Genomic DNA, 14,053 nt, shown 5'->3' with positions numbered 1-14,053 from the left:
TAAGTCAGTTTTTATTCAAATGTAAAATATCTACTCTGTGAAAGACATTGATAAGGGGTTGTAAGAAAACATGCAGATTTGGAAAAATACTTACAAAACACATCTGATAAAAGATTTGTATACAAATGTAGAAATTAATATTAACACCACAAAATAAGAAAGCATAGGCTGAATTTAAAAATCTGCAAAAGATATAAACAGAATCCTAACTTAGGAAGAAATTCAAAATACAAATACAAAATACAATATATAAAAAGAAATTCAACTTCACTGGCACCTAGGTATTATGACCAAATGCCAACGAGCAATGTCTCTGAAAAAGACCTTGGCCAAAAAGGGGAAATATTCAGTGCAGATGAAATTTTATGATTAAGAGATTTTAAAGTGAGTTTGGTGGTCATTCCAGAGGTTATGCTTATGCTCATCTCAGCAGAATCTCACTATCTGTTACAGTAAACAGTGCCTCAAACAGTAGGGATCCTGATGGTTCTAGAGATATCTAGACACTGTAAATAGTGCAGGGAATCTCAGGAATTTGGCACCCTGTCAGTAAACCTTACTTTGGAATTTATGCTCCCCAGTGTAAAAGAGTTAGCCTCATTTGTAGATTCCCAACATGTGGCTCTTCTCTAAATGTTATTTACATAAAGCCATGTGTTGGCACTATCCTTGTTAAATACATGAGCCAGAGAATTATGTTTTTGGTCTGTTCATGTGCCAGTTGAACGCTTAATCTAAGCAGAGTTTCAACACTTACTCTCCAGTTCATTGGACCTATGTAGAACAACTAATAAGGAGATGCTAATGGACAACACCTATCCCAAGGAGCAAAGAATGTCTGCAACTCTAAGCAAGCTAGTTCCACCCATATATCCCAAGGGATCTAAGCCCCCTCTCAATTAGAAACAGTGGGCATCACCATCACAAAATCCTGAAGATTGGGGAATGAACAATGGACTAAAGTAGACATTATTTTTATATTATAGACTTACTATTCTAGCAATGGAAGAATGTTTATCATTGATATAAAGGCCATGGCCACCAGAGATTCTGAGAGGAGGGAGCAGGCAGAATAGGTGTTATATCAGGGCATTTTCAGGACATTGGGATTGTTCTGAATGACATTGCAATGATGGATACAGGCCATTATATGTTTTATCATTACCTAAAATTGTGCAGGACAGGCTCTTAACTATAATATAAACTATAATTCATGGTTAGCAGCATTGTTTCTATATGCATTCATCAATTGTAGCAAATGTACTATACTAATGAAAGTTGTTGTTACTATGGGAAAGAGTGGGAGGGTGAAGGGGTGGGGCATATGGGTCCCCTCTATATTTTATGTAACATTTATGTAATCTAAACCTGTTTTAAAATTTTTAAAATTTAAATAAATAAATGAATAAATAAACTCATTAAAACTCTTTTAAAAATTAAACATCATCTGTCATTAGGGACTTGGAAGACTATGAACACAATAATATATGACCACATGTTTATTAGAAGAGATAAAAACCTAAAAACTGAGAATACCAATTGCTGTTGAGTATATGGAGCAATACATCTCTCATTCACTGCTAGTGAGAACACAAAATGGTTCATCCAGAAGACAGTTTCTTTTAAAACTAAACATTGCCTTACCATACAATCCAGCAGTTTTGCTTTTAGGTATATATATATACACACCATATCATATATATATATATGATATGAAAATTAGAGTCCACACAAAAGTCCACAAATGAACTTTTACAGCAGCTATATTTTTAAACTCCAAATCTGAAAGCAAACAAAATGTTGGTCAACCACCACACCAGGGAACAGAGAGAGTCCACAACTGCAAGCAGAATTCCATTCATCAGACATGTGGGATCTAAGGCCCCTCTTGATTTAGAGGTGGAGTGATCATCACCATCCCAAGATCCTCAAGATAGAGGAATAAAATAAGAATTAGAGTGGGCTTAGTGGTATTCTACTATAGACTTATTGTGACTCTAGCAATGGAAGAAATTGTGTCACTGTCATGGAGACAGTGACCACTGGAGTTGTTGAGTGCAGGGAGAGGGAAGAAGAGGGTGTGATGTGGTGGCTTTTTTGGGGACTTGGAGTTGTCCTGAAATATATCTCATGGACAGATGCAAGATATTATATATCCTACCATATCACACTGAATGTACTGGAAGAGAGTGTAAACTAACATGTAAACAATAATCCAAGCTTTGTAGCAATGATCCAAAATGTATTCATTAAATAAAAGGAATGTGCCACACTGATGAAAGGTTGTTAATGTGGGAGGATGGGGAATTTAGGGAGTGGGGTATATGGGAATGTCATATTTTAAAATGTAAAATTTAGTGTGATCTATGTATCTTAAAAAAAGAAGACCATAATAATTTTTGCTAAAGAAATCTCATAGCGAATTTATAAAAACAAACAAGAAAAATCTTTACATCTCAGTGAACATACTCTAATAATGACTGAAGTAATAAATGCACAATTATGTCATTAAGGCAAATACAACAAATTTTACATGTCACAGGAATTGTATGCTTTTTAATATGTATCAGTAAAGTTGATTTCTTTTTTAAAAAGAACTATTTTTAAAACCTCACCACACCATATAATTATTGACTCCATATTTGTGTCCATGTCATCTCTTCTTCATGTACTTCTAGCCTTTTCTCCTTCTGAAATTACTCTAAATCCTCCTTCAAGCCTTATTGCAATTAAAATCTCCCTTGTGATGCCTTTACTAACCTCCCCAGGATGAGTCGGTAATTTCTGATCCACTTCACCAGAATTCCAGAGCCACATATATTGAATGACTAAAAGAAAAAAAAATGAATAAACACAGGTAAACAGATAATTTCTACAAGTATAGAGAAAGAAGAATGAGTGAAACAAGGAAACAATGCTTCTGAGAGAGGGAAGACCCAAGAGTAAGAGATCAGAGGAAGCAGATTGGGAAAAAAAATCTATTTTAGTTTATCTGCTATTTTCACTCAGACTTTTTAATAAGACAAAACTTTGTGTTTTAAGTTTTCTCTGTGGTCATAATCTGCTGATTTCCTTAAAGCTTCTACCAATAAAAGGTGTCCATGGAGTCAAAAATATATTCCCCCAGTACCTGTGAAGATTCTGTAATTCGCTCTGAAATTATCAAGTCAGGGTCTAAGTTCACCAATGCAGGTTCTTCCTTGACAGATGAATGAAGTTGGAAACTCTGTTCCCAAGAAGTGAAGTGAGATGGAATGAGTCATAAGGTCTGTAGAAGACAAATTGTGTTTTCTTTGATACAGTGAAGGAGAAGCACATAGAGTAGCTGAGCAATTAGGGATTCCATTCCCATGAACCACATTAATGAAGTATTCTTTTGTATCAATCTCCCTGAGATAAATATTTCTCTGGAGATAAGAAAGGAAAACACAATGCAAATTTGCACCAGTTTAGTCCCTTGTGACAGCTTTGGAGCTCCATGTTCATCTCTTATCCCTGTGGACACCTACCTCCCAGGAGGAGGTCACCCTTATTAAGGTGTGGGCTCTAGTCTTGTCAGGTTTCCCATACTGATTTCCCTCTTGTTGCTTCTGGAGTAAGATTCTGATTACACTAAATTATCTTATTTCCCAATTTTTCTCCTCTGGAGTTGGCTGTCATGAAGGGAGACACCCACTCACAACTGAATTTCCTCTTGTCTCACTGCTTCTCCTTTCTCCCCCATAATTAGCAAAATCTGTTCAACCCACACAACCATCTGGTTTCTCAGTCATTCAACAATATTTATTCAGCAATATTGTATGGTAAATCCTAAAGTACATTCTGGGAATGAAGAGAAGACAAAGGTACTGTGTTTCCTAACAAACTGTTCACAGTTTTAAAAAGCCAAGAAATGAGCACTCACACAATCCTTAGAAGCCTGCCCCCGGTGCACCTTGTGCCAGATGTCCACCATCCAATACCCTAAAACAGTAACCCTTCCTTATTATATCATCAACAGTGTTTTCTCAAGGATGGATATAAGACATTTAAAATTACACAAAAAATATATAGGGGCTGATAGGCTAAATATAAATCATAATGTAAAACGTAAGATAACTAAAAATATAGAAAATTGTATAGTCTAAAAAATAAACCACAATGTAAACACAAATGTTACCTTATTTGAAAGCTATTGTCTCATATCTGTACATCAGTTTTAGTAAATATGGTATGAATGTTAAAAGATTACTGCTGTGGAAGGGAAAAGATATTATGTTGGATATGTGGGATTACTGTATATTGTATATATGAATTACTGTGATCTAAAACTCTTGTGAAGATAAGCTTAATAATTAGAAAAAAGAAAAGGAAAAGATAGGATGTTGAATTTTTCCAAATTAATATGTACTGTATATCTAACCTTTAAACTCATCGCTATATTCCATTTTACTATTAAGGGAACCTGGCAATATATTGGGCTTCACTTTTCAGGAAGTTTTGGATCACAGAGAGGTTCAACAATGGCAGGGGAGGAATACTGGTGTGGGATGTTATTGACAGGGGACACATGGTTGACAGGGAGTTCTACAGGGCATATATCCAAGGTACATAAAAATGTTTGGATATTTTCATAGTGGAAACAATTAAAAACAACTGAGGGAGTGCTGAGTTCCTAGCCAGGGAAGCTCTATCACAGTCCCTAAAGGAATAGCAACAATCCCCCAAGTGCAACAACAAAGACAAATAAGAATGAAGGTCCAACAATGAGCCCCTGATACTAATGACTATGCTTGTGAGCCTGTGCACCTGAAATAAGAACAAGGGCTAGAGCAGCAATGTGCCTAAAAGTTACCTCCTGAGAGCCTCCGTGTTACACAAATATGGCCAGTCTTGAAGCCAAACTCAGCATGTAAATTTATTGCCGTCCCCCCAGTGTGGGACATGAATCCCAGGGATAAGCCTCCCTGGAGCCGAGGGATTAATACCAAGTACCAGCTGATGATGTAAATAGAAAATGACCTTGAATAAAAGGTTAAACTCGGACCAGCAGAATATCTCTGTCTACATATAATAACAGGAGTTAAAAATGCTTTTTGACCTAAATCAAGGGGCAAATGGAAAGGGCAAATGAGTTTATATGGCTATGAGTCCAAAAAAGAGCTGGGAGTTTATCAGAGGGGTTGCCCTTATGCACAACTCAGCAGAGTCTTAGAGACAGATAAAGTAGATAGAACCCCAGGTATTTGTTCTTCTGAGGGCTACAGAGACCCACAGGTTTTGGTCATGGCAGATGGAGTTCAGTGCCATGTCCGTTGGCCCTTCTTTGGAGTTTGTGTTTCTGTGTGATGGAGCTGGACTCAGATGTGATCACTTTTCACAAGTCTTTCCTGTTACTTTACCAGAATTGTAGTTGGTGATGGGGATTAATATATACCCAGGGGACCTGAATCTCTGGACTGACCATATGATAGCCAGGCCCTGAGCCTCAACAGACTTCAGCTCCTACACTGGTTTATTGGACTTACCCCACTCAGAGAACATGGAGTTGAAGAAGGTCAACCAGCACACCATGGAGTCAAGAGTGCCTACAACTGAAAGCAGGAGAATTGCATCCAGCATCCATGTGGAATCTAAGCCCCCTGTTGACATAGATGTGGAATGGACACAACCAATCCAAGGTCCACAGGATGTAGGAATAGAATATGGATTAGAGTGGACTTACTGATATTCTGCTCATGAACTATTGTGATTAGTAATCGAAGAAAATGTGGCATTGGTGTGGAGAAATTGGCCATGGTGGCTGCTGGGTGTGGAGAATGGGATGAAGAGGTGAGCTGTGGAGGCGTTTTTGGGGACTTGGAGTTGTCCTGGTTGGTGCTGCAGGGACAATTAGTGGACATTGTAGGTCCTCCCATGGCCCACTGGATGGAACATGGGAGAGTGTGGGCTATGATGTGGACCATTCACCATGAGGTGCAGCGATGCTCAGACATGTATTCACCAAATGCAATGAACGTGTCATGATGATGGAGGAGAATGTTGCTATGGGGGGAGTAGTGGGGTGAGGGGAGTAGGGGATATATGGGGACCTCGTATTTTTTGAATGTAATATTAAAAAAATGAATAAAGACCAAAAAAGTGGAAATAAAATAAAGATGCAGAATCAGGATTATAGTGAAAAAAAAAGTGTTTTCTCAACATTATAATTTCAACCACGCACACATCAATCCTGCGTGTTCACCGTTCCACACCGAACATACCCACAGTTCCATGGACCAACTGACCCAGTGTGTTGTATTCGTGAGTGTAGAGCAAAACAATGAGCAAGAATTGTTGTACACCGATAATGGAGAGGACACTTAGATGTTCTCAAATAGAGGGGAGAGTATCTCTCAAGAGCAAGGCTTGCTCCTAATGGGAGAGGATAGACCAGTTTGTCAAGCGCTCAGCATTGTTGCAAGTATCTATGAATCTTGTCCTTCAAGCAATGAAGCTTGGTTGCCAATGTGGGCCCCAAGGAGAGGGAGAGAGAGAGAAAATAGATGGAAGAGGGGGTAAATGGGGGTAAATGGAAGTGTTCTGTATGATCTTGCAATGATGGATACAGGCCATGATAAATTTCAACAAAAATTTATAAAAGCGTATGGTCTAAATTGTAAACCATATTGTGTACTACTGAGCATGGTTGGTAGCTATCCAATATTTGTACATCAGTTGTTGCAAATGTAACATCCACAAGTAAAAACATCATTGGTGAGGAAGAGGGATGATGTTGGGTATATGGGAGATACCTATATTCTGTGCATGATTTTACTGTGACCTTAAACTTTTTTGAAGATATAATGAAAAATAAAAAAGGCAAGACACTGAGGAAGAAATGAAAGAGATTGCCTTGCCACTATATATACAAGACAAGACCTATTAGAGTGATAAAAGGCAAAACCTTAAAAAAAATTTATAAAAATTTTCATTTTTGTTTTCTTTATATGAAGTCGTCATATACCCCCTCTATATGAGGTCTCCATATACCCCCCACACCCTCACCACACTCCTCCCCCCATAACAACAATCTCCTCCATCATCATGAGATATTCATTGCATTTGATGAATACATCTCTGAGCACCACTGCACCTCATGGTCAGTGGTCCACACCATAGCGCACACTCCCACATTCCACCCAGTGGGCAATGGGAGGACATACAATGTCTGGTAACTGTCCCTGCAGCACCATCCAGGACAACTCCAAGCCCAAAAATCGCCCCCACATCTCATCTCCTCCCACTCCCTACCCCCAGAAGCCACCATGGCCACTTTCTCCACACCAATGCCATATTTTCTTCGATTACTAATCACAATAGTTCATGAATAGAATATCAGTAAGTCCACTCTAATCCATACTCTATTCCTCCATCCTGTGGACCTTAGAATGGTTGTGTCCACTCCACATATATATCAAGAGGGGGCTTAGAGTCCACATAGATGCCGGATATACTTCTCCTGCTTTCAGTTGTAGGCTCTCTTGGCTTCCTGGTGTGGTGGTTGACCTTCTTGACCTTCATGTTATCTGAGTGGGGTAAGTCCAATAAACCAGAGTACAGGGGTTGCAAGTCTGTTGGGGCTCAGGGCCTGGCTATCAGATCATCAGTCCAGAGATTCAGGTCCTCTGGGTATACACTAAACCCTAGCACCAACTACAGATCCAGTAAAAGCAACAGGAGAGGCTTGTGGACAAAGAACACATCTGAGGTCAGCTCCATCACACAGAAACACAAACTCCAAAGTAGGGCCATCTGACATGGCACTGAACTCCATCTTCCATTACCATAAAACCTGTGGGTCTCTGTAGCCCTCAGAAGAACCAATACCTGGGGTTGTATCTACTTTATCTGTCTCTGGGACTCTGCTGAGGTGTGCGTAAGGGCAACCCCTCTAATAAGCTCTCAGCTATTTTGGAGACTCAAAGCCATATAAACTCATTTGTCCTTTCCATTTTCCCCTTTTATTCAGGTCAAAAAACATTTTAACTCCTGGTATTCTATGTAGACTGAGATATTCTGCTGGTCTGAGTTGACCCTTTTATTCAAGGTCATTTTTTAGTTACATCATCAGCTGGTACTTGGTAGTAATCCCTCGGTGCCAGGATTGCTCATCCCCAGGAGTCATTTCCCACGCTGGGGGGAAGACAACACATTTACGTGCTGAGTTTGGCTTTGAGACTGGCCACATTGTAGCAACACGGAGGCTCTCAGGAGGTAACTCTTAGGCACCCTGCAGCTCTAGGCCTTGTTTTTATTTCAGGTGCACAGGCTTAAGAGCAAAGTTATTAGTTTCAAGGGCTCATTGTTGGACCTTCCTTCTTTTTTGGTCTTTGCCATTGCACTTGGGGGATTGTTACTGTTCGTTTCAGGATTGTGATAGAGCTCCCCTGGCTAGGAACTCAGCACTCCCTTAGTTGTTTTTAATTGTAAGCACCATGAAAATATCCAAACATTTTTATGTACCCTGGATATATGCCCTAGAAAACTCCCTCCCAAACGTGCATCACCTGTCCATAACATCCCACACCAGTATTCCTACCCTGCCATTGTTGAGCTTCTCTGTGATCCAAAACTTCAAAAATGAAGTAAAATATATTGCCAGGTCCATTAATAGTAAAAAGGAACATAGTGATGAGTGTAAAGGTTAGATATAGAATACATATTAATTTAGAAAAAATAACGTACAAATAAATTGGGGAATCAAAAAATTAAAAAATTCAAAGCTTTGTTTTTGATTCTCTGTCTTCCATTACTGCAATAAATGTTGCCCTGTATGCACATTGGCAAGGCAACTTCTTCCGTCTTTTCCTCACTGTCTATGTCCTTTTTTTTCTTTTATTTCCTAATTATTAAGCTTACCTTCACAAAAGTTTTAGGGCACTGTAATTCACATATACAATATACAGTACTCTCACATATCCAACATTAAACTCTTTTCCCTTCCACAGCAATAATTTTTTTACATATTCATACTATATTTACTGAAACTGATGTACAGATATTGACACAATAGCTTTCAAACAAGGTAACATTTCTGTTTACATTGTGGTTTATATTTTAGACTATACAATTTTCTAAATTTTTAGTTATCTTATGTTTTACATTATGATTTACATTTTAGCCTATCAGCCCCTATACATTTTTGGTGTAATTTAACATGTCTTATATCCATCCTTGCAAAACCTTGTGGAACACTTCTATTGCCCACACAGTTATATTGGTTCCATCTATTCAATATTTCTTTCCCCCTCCCATCAGGGCCCACAGTGACAGCCAATCTTCACTGCTTGAAGGGCCATGTACAGAGATACTTGCAACAGTGTTGAGGGCTTGACATGGTCAACTGCCCTAATGCATTGGGTGCCACCATTTCTCTCAAGAGATACAATTTCCTCTAATTGAGAACATCAGTCCTCCCCAGGAAATGGGTATAACTTTGCTCTCATTATATGGGTCTCTATCCAATTATATAACCCGCTATGGCAAAATGAGCACTCACACACTCCCTAGAAGCCTGTTCTGCATCAGATTATTACCTTTGAGCATCTTAAATAGGTAACTTTCCTTATATTTTTGAAAAAGTTTTCTCAGCATTGTATTCTCAACCAAATACCTGAGAATCTCCTATGTTCCTATGTTCCCCCACCGTCCTCCTAATTTCTTGGGCAATATTAACCATCCTCCAATTGCTAGCCCCCCTCAAGTCCACAAAGCCCTACCCAAATTTAGCCCTATGTCCCATTTTACCCCTTCTTTGTGCAAATACCTTCAGCTTATATAGATTTCTCCCATGTAGGTGTCAGCTTACATCTTTCCTCTACCCCCCAATATTCTTTAAACCTATCATCCAGTCTCTAGCTCTCTGAGGCAGCTTGGTTTACTTATTTCATATCATTGAGATCATGTAGTATTTGTCCTTCAATGCTTGGGTTGTTTCACTCAGTATAACGGTCTCAAGATTCATCCATGTTATCACTTGTGTTTGTAGTGTATTCATTCTTAAAGCAGAGTAGCATTCCATTGTATGGATATACCACATTTTATTTATTTATTTATCCATTCATCTGTTGGTGGGCATTTGGGTTGATTCCAACTTTTGGCAATAGTGAACAATGCTGCTATGAACATTGGTGTGCATATATCGGTTTGTGTCCTTGTTTTCAGTTCTACTGGGTATATACCCAGCAGTGGAATTGCTGGGTCATATGGCAAATCTATAGCTAGTTTTTCGAGAAACTGCGAAACTGTCCTCCAGAATGGCTGGATCCTTCTGCATTTCCACCAGCAATGGCTGAGTGTTCCCATTCCTCCACATCCTCTCCAGCACTTGTAGTCCTCTGTGTTTTTGATAGCTGCCAGTCTCATGGGAGTAAGACGATATCTCATTGTAATTTTGATTTGCGTTTCCATAACATCTAGTGATTTTGAGTATTTTTCATATGCTTTTTAGCCATTTGTATTTTTAATTTGGAGAAGTGTCTGTTTAAGTCTTGCCACTTTTTAAGATGTGTAGGTTGTCTTTTTATTTTTTGAGATATAGAAGTTCTTTATATTTGAAGGATATTAGTCTCCTATCATATACATGGTTACCAAATATTTTTTCCCATTGGGTAGGCTCTCTTTTCATTTTCTTGACAAAGTCTTTTGAGGTTCAAAAGGCTCTAATTTTGAAGAAGTCTCATTTATCTATTTGTTCTTTTGCTGCTCGTGTTTTGGGTGTGAAATTCATGAAGTCATTTCCTATTACAAGGCCCTGTAGATGTTTCCCTACATTGCTTTCTAAGGTCCTTATAGTCTTGGCTCTTATATTTAGGTCTTTGATTCACCTTGAGTTGGTTTTTGTATAAGGTGTGAGTTGGTAATTCCCTTTCAGTGTGTTTGGTGGCCTTCGGAATATCATGTGTCTGTATCTATGAGGATCTATATCAGAATTTTCAAATTGGTTCCATTGATCAGTGTACCTCTCCTTGTGCCAATACCATGCTGTTTTCACTAGTGTACTATGTTTTGAAGTCAGGTAGTGTGATTAGTCCTATTTCATTTTTCTTTTTCAATATATCTTTGGATATTCGTGGCCTCTTTCATTTCCAAATAAATTTCATAGCTAGTTTTTCTAGTTCCTTAAAGAATGCTATGTTGATTTTTATTGGGATTGTATTGAATGTGTAGATCAGTTTTGGTAGGATAGACATCATACGAATATTTAGCCTTCCTATCCATGAACAGGGAGTATTCTTCCTCTTGTTTAAGTTTTCTTTGGTTTTGTTGAATAGTGTTGTGTAGTTTTCTGTGTATAAATTTTTTACATCTTTAGTTAAATTTAATCCTAGGTATTTGATTTTTAAATTTACTATTGTAAATGGTATTTTTTTCTTGATTGCCTCCTCACATTTTTCATTATTGGTGTACAGACATGCTCCTGATTTTTGCACATTGATTTTATAACCTTCAACATTACTGAACTCATATATAAGTTTTAGAAGTTTCGTTGTAGACTTCTCAGGGTTTTCTATGTATAGGATCATATCATCTGCAAATAGTAAATTTTGACTTCTTCCTTTCCAATTTGAATGCCTTTTATGTCTGATTCTTGCTTCAATGCTCACCCAAGTACTTCTAACAAATATTAAATACAAGAGGTGATAATGGGTTCCTTCCTTGTCCCTGATTTTAGAGGGGAAAGATTTTCAGATTTCAAAATTGTAAATGATGTTAACTGGAGGTTTTCATATATATCTTTTATTATGTTCAGAAAGTTTCCCTCTACTCCAATTTTTGCAGTGTTTTTATTAAGAAATAGTGCTGTATTTTGTCAAATGCTGTTTCTGCATCTATAGATATGATCATGTGATTTTTTTCCTTCAATCTGTTTATGTGGTTTTTACATTAATGAATTTTCTTATGGTGACCAATCCTTCCACACCAGGAATGAATTCCACCTGGTCATGGAGTAAAATTGATATATGGTGCTGTTGAATATGATTAGTAAGTATTTTGTTGAGGATTTCCACATCTATATTCATTAGAGAGTTGGTCTGTAATTTTCCTTTCCTGTGGTGTCTTTGTTTGGCTTTCATATTAGGGTAATTTTGGCATCATAGTATGAGTTATGCAATGTTCTTCCGTTTCAAATTTTTGGAAGAGTTTCAGCAAGATTCGTGTTAGTTCTTTATGGAAAGTTTGGTAGAATTCACCTGTGAAGCCATTTGGCCCAGGGCTCTTAGTTGGGAGGTTTATAATGACTGACTCTATCTCTTTACTTGTGATTAGTTTGTTGAGATCATCAATTTCTTCTTTCATCAATATAGGCTGGTTATGTATTTCTAGAAATTTGTCCATTTCCTCTGAATTGTCATTTTTGTTGGAATATAGTTTTTCAAAGTATCCTCTTATGATAGTCTTTATTTCTGTGGGGCCAGTGGTGATATCTCCTTTGTTATTTCTTATTTTGTGTATTTGCATCTTCTCTATTTTTTTCTTTGTTAGTCTAGCTAAGGGTTTGTCAATTTTATTGATCTTCTCAAAGACCCATCTCTTGGTTTTGTTTATCTTTTCAAGTGCTTTCTTATTTTGTATTTCACTTAGTTCTGCTCTTATCTTTGTTATTTCTTTCTTTCTTCTTCTGGCAGGGTTACTTTGTTGTTTTTTTCTTAATTCCTCCAAATGTGCAGTTAGTTCCTCAATTTTTCCTCTTTCTTCTTTTTTGATGTACGAATTTATGGTTCTACGTTTCACTCTCAGTACTGCTTTGCTGCATCCCATAAGTTTTGGTATGTTGTGTTAGCATTTTCATTAGTTTCAAGGCAGTTATTAATTTCTTTTGAGATTTCCTCTTTGACCCACTGTATTTCTAAGAGTGTGCTGTTTAATTTCCATATCTTGGTGTGAAATCTGGGCCTCTGGCCCTTGCAGATTTTCAGCTTGGTAGTGGTGTATTAAAGTCCCCCACTATAATTGTAGAGACATCTATTCCTTCCCTTAGTTTCTCCAGTGTTTGCCTCAGATATTTGGAGGTACCCTTGTTAGGAGCATAAATGTTTATAACTGTTCTTTCTGTTTGAATGATTATCCTTTTCACTAATATGTAGTGTCCATATTTGTCTCTCACAAATGTTTTGCATTTAAAGTCTGTTTTGTCTGATATTAACATAGTTACTCCTGCCCTTTTTTGGTTATTATTTGCTTGTAAGATTCTTTTCCAGCCATTCATTTTCAACCTCCTTGAATCCCTGGGTCTAAGATGTTTTTCATGTAGACAACATATAGATGGATCATACTTTCTTATCCAATTTTCCAGTCTGAGACTCTGGACAGATGAGTTTAATTCATTGACATTCAGTGTTATCACTTTCAAGGAATTATTTATATTAGCAATTTTTTCTTTGGATTTGTGTTTGTTATATTTTGTTCAGTTTTTTAGTCTTTTTAGTTGTTCTTACACTCTCCTCCAACTCTGTCTCTCCTGTTTTTTTCTTTCCTCCTATAGAATTTCCTTTAGTATTTCTTGAAGGGCAGGATTCTTGTTGGCATACTCTATTAATTTCTGTTTATCTGTGAGTATTTGAACTCTCTATCATATTTGATAGTTTAGCTGGAAAGAGTATTCTTTTTCGGAAATTTTTTTTTCATTTAGTATCTTGACTATGTCGTAAGACTGCCTTCTTGCCTCCATGGTTTCAGAATAGAAATCAGCACTCAATCTTATGAAGCCTCCTTTGTATGTGTGGTTTTTTTCTATTGCTGCTTTTAGTATTTTCTCTTTGTCTTGAGCATTGGATAATTTGACAAGTATATGTCTTTGGGTAGGCCTGTTGGGATTTATGCTATTTAGGGTGCATTGTGCTTCCTGGATGTGGATGTTCATCTCCCTCACTAGGTGTGGGAAGTTTTTATCCATTATTTCCTCCAAGACCCCTTCTGTTCCCTTTCCCTTCTCTTCTTTTTCTGGGATGCTTATAATGCATATGTTTTCACATTTTGCATTGTCATTCAGGTTCCAAAGTCCCTGTTGAATTTTTTCTCTCTTTTTATC

At 37.5% G+C, this 14,053-nt stretch overlaps 1 long non-coding RNA gene across 1 annotated transcript; it reads right to left on the bottom strand.

The window, feature by feature from the left end:
• Nucleotides 1-2,536: 2,536 nt before the first annotated feature.
• LOC131277482 (uncharacterized) lies at nucleotides 2,537-3,264 on the bottom strand. The gene is made up of 2 exons (XR_009184646.1): nucleotides 3,131-3,264; nucleotides 2,537-2,828 (listed from the first exon to the last, which is right to left on the bottom strand). It is a non-coding gene; the product is annotated as an uncharacterized lncRNA (long non-coding RNA).
• Nucleotides 3,265-14,053: the final 10,789 nt, after the last annotated feature.

The sequence above is a fragment of the Dasypus novemcinctus genome, unplaced genomic scaffold, assembly GCF_030445035.2.
Source record: "Dasypus novemcinctus isolate mDasNov1 unplaced genomic scaffold, mDasNov1.1.hap2 scaffold_107, whole genome shotgun sequence".
NCBI classification, from domain to species: domain Eukaryota; kingdom Metazoa; phylum Chordata; class Mammalia; order Cingulata; family Dasypodidae; genus Dasypus; species Dasypus novemcinctus.
The sequence above is the reverse complement of the archived record's forward strand: the minus strand, read 5'-3'. Positions and strand labels throughout refer to the sequence as shown.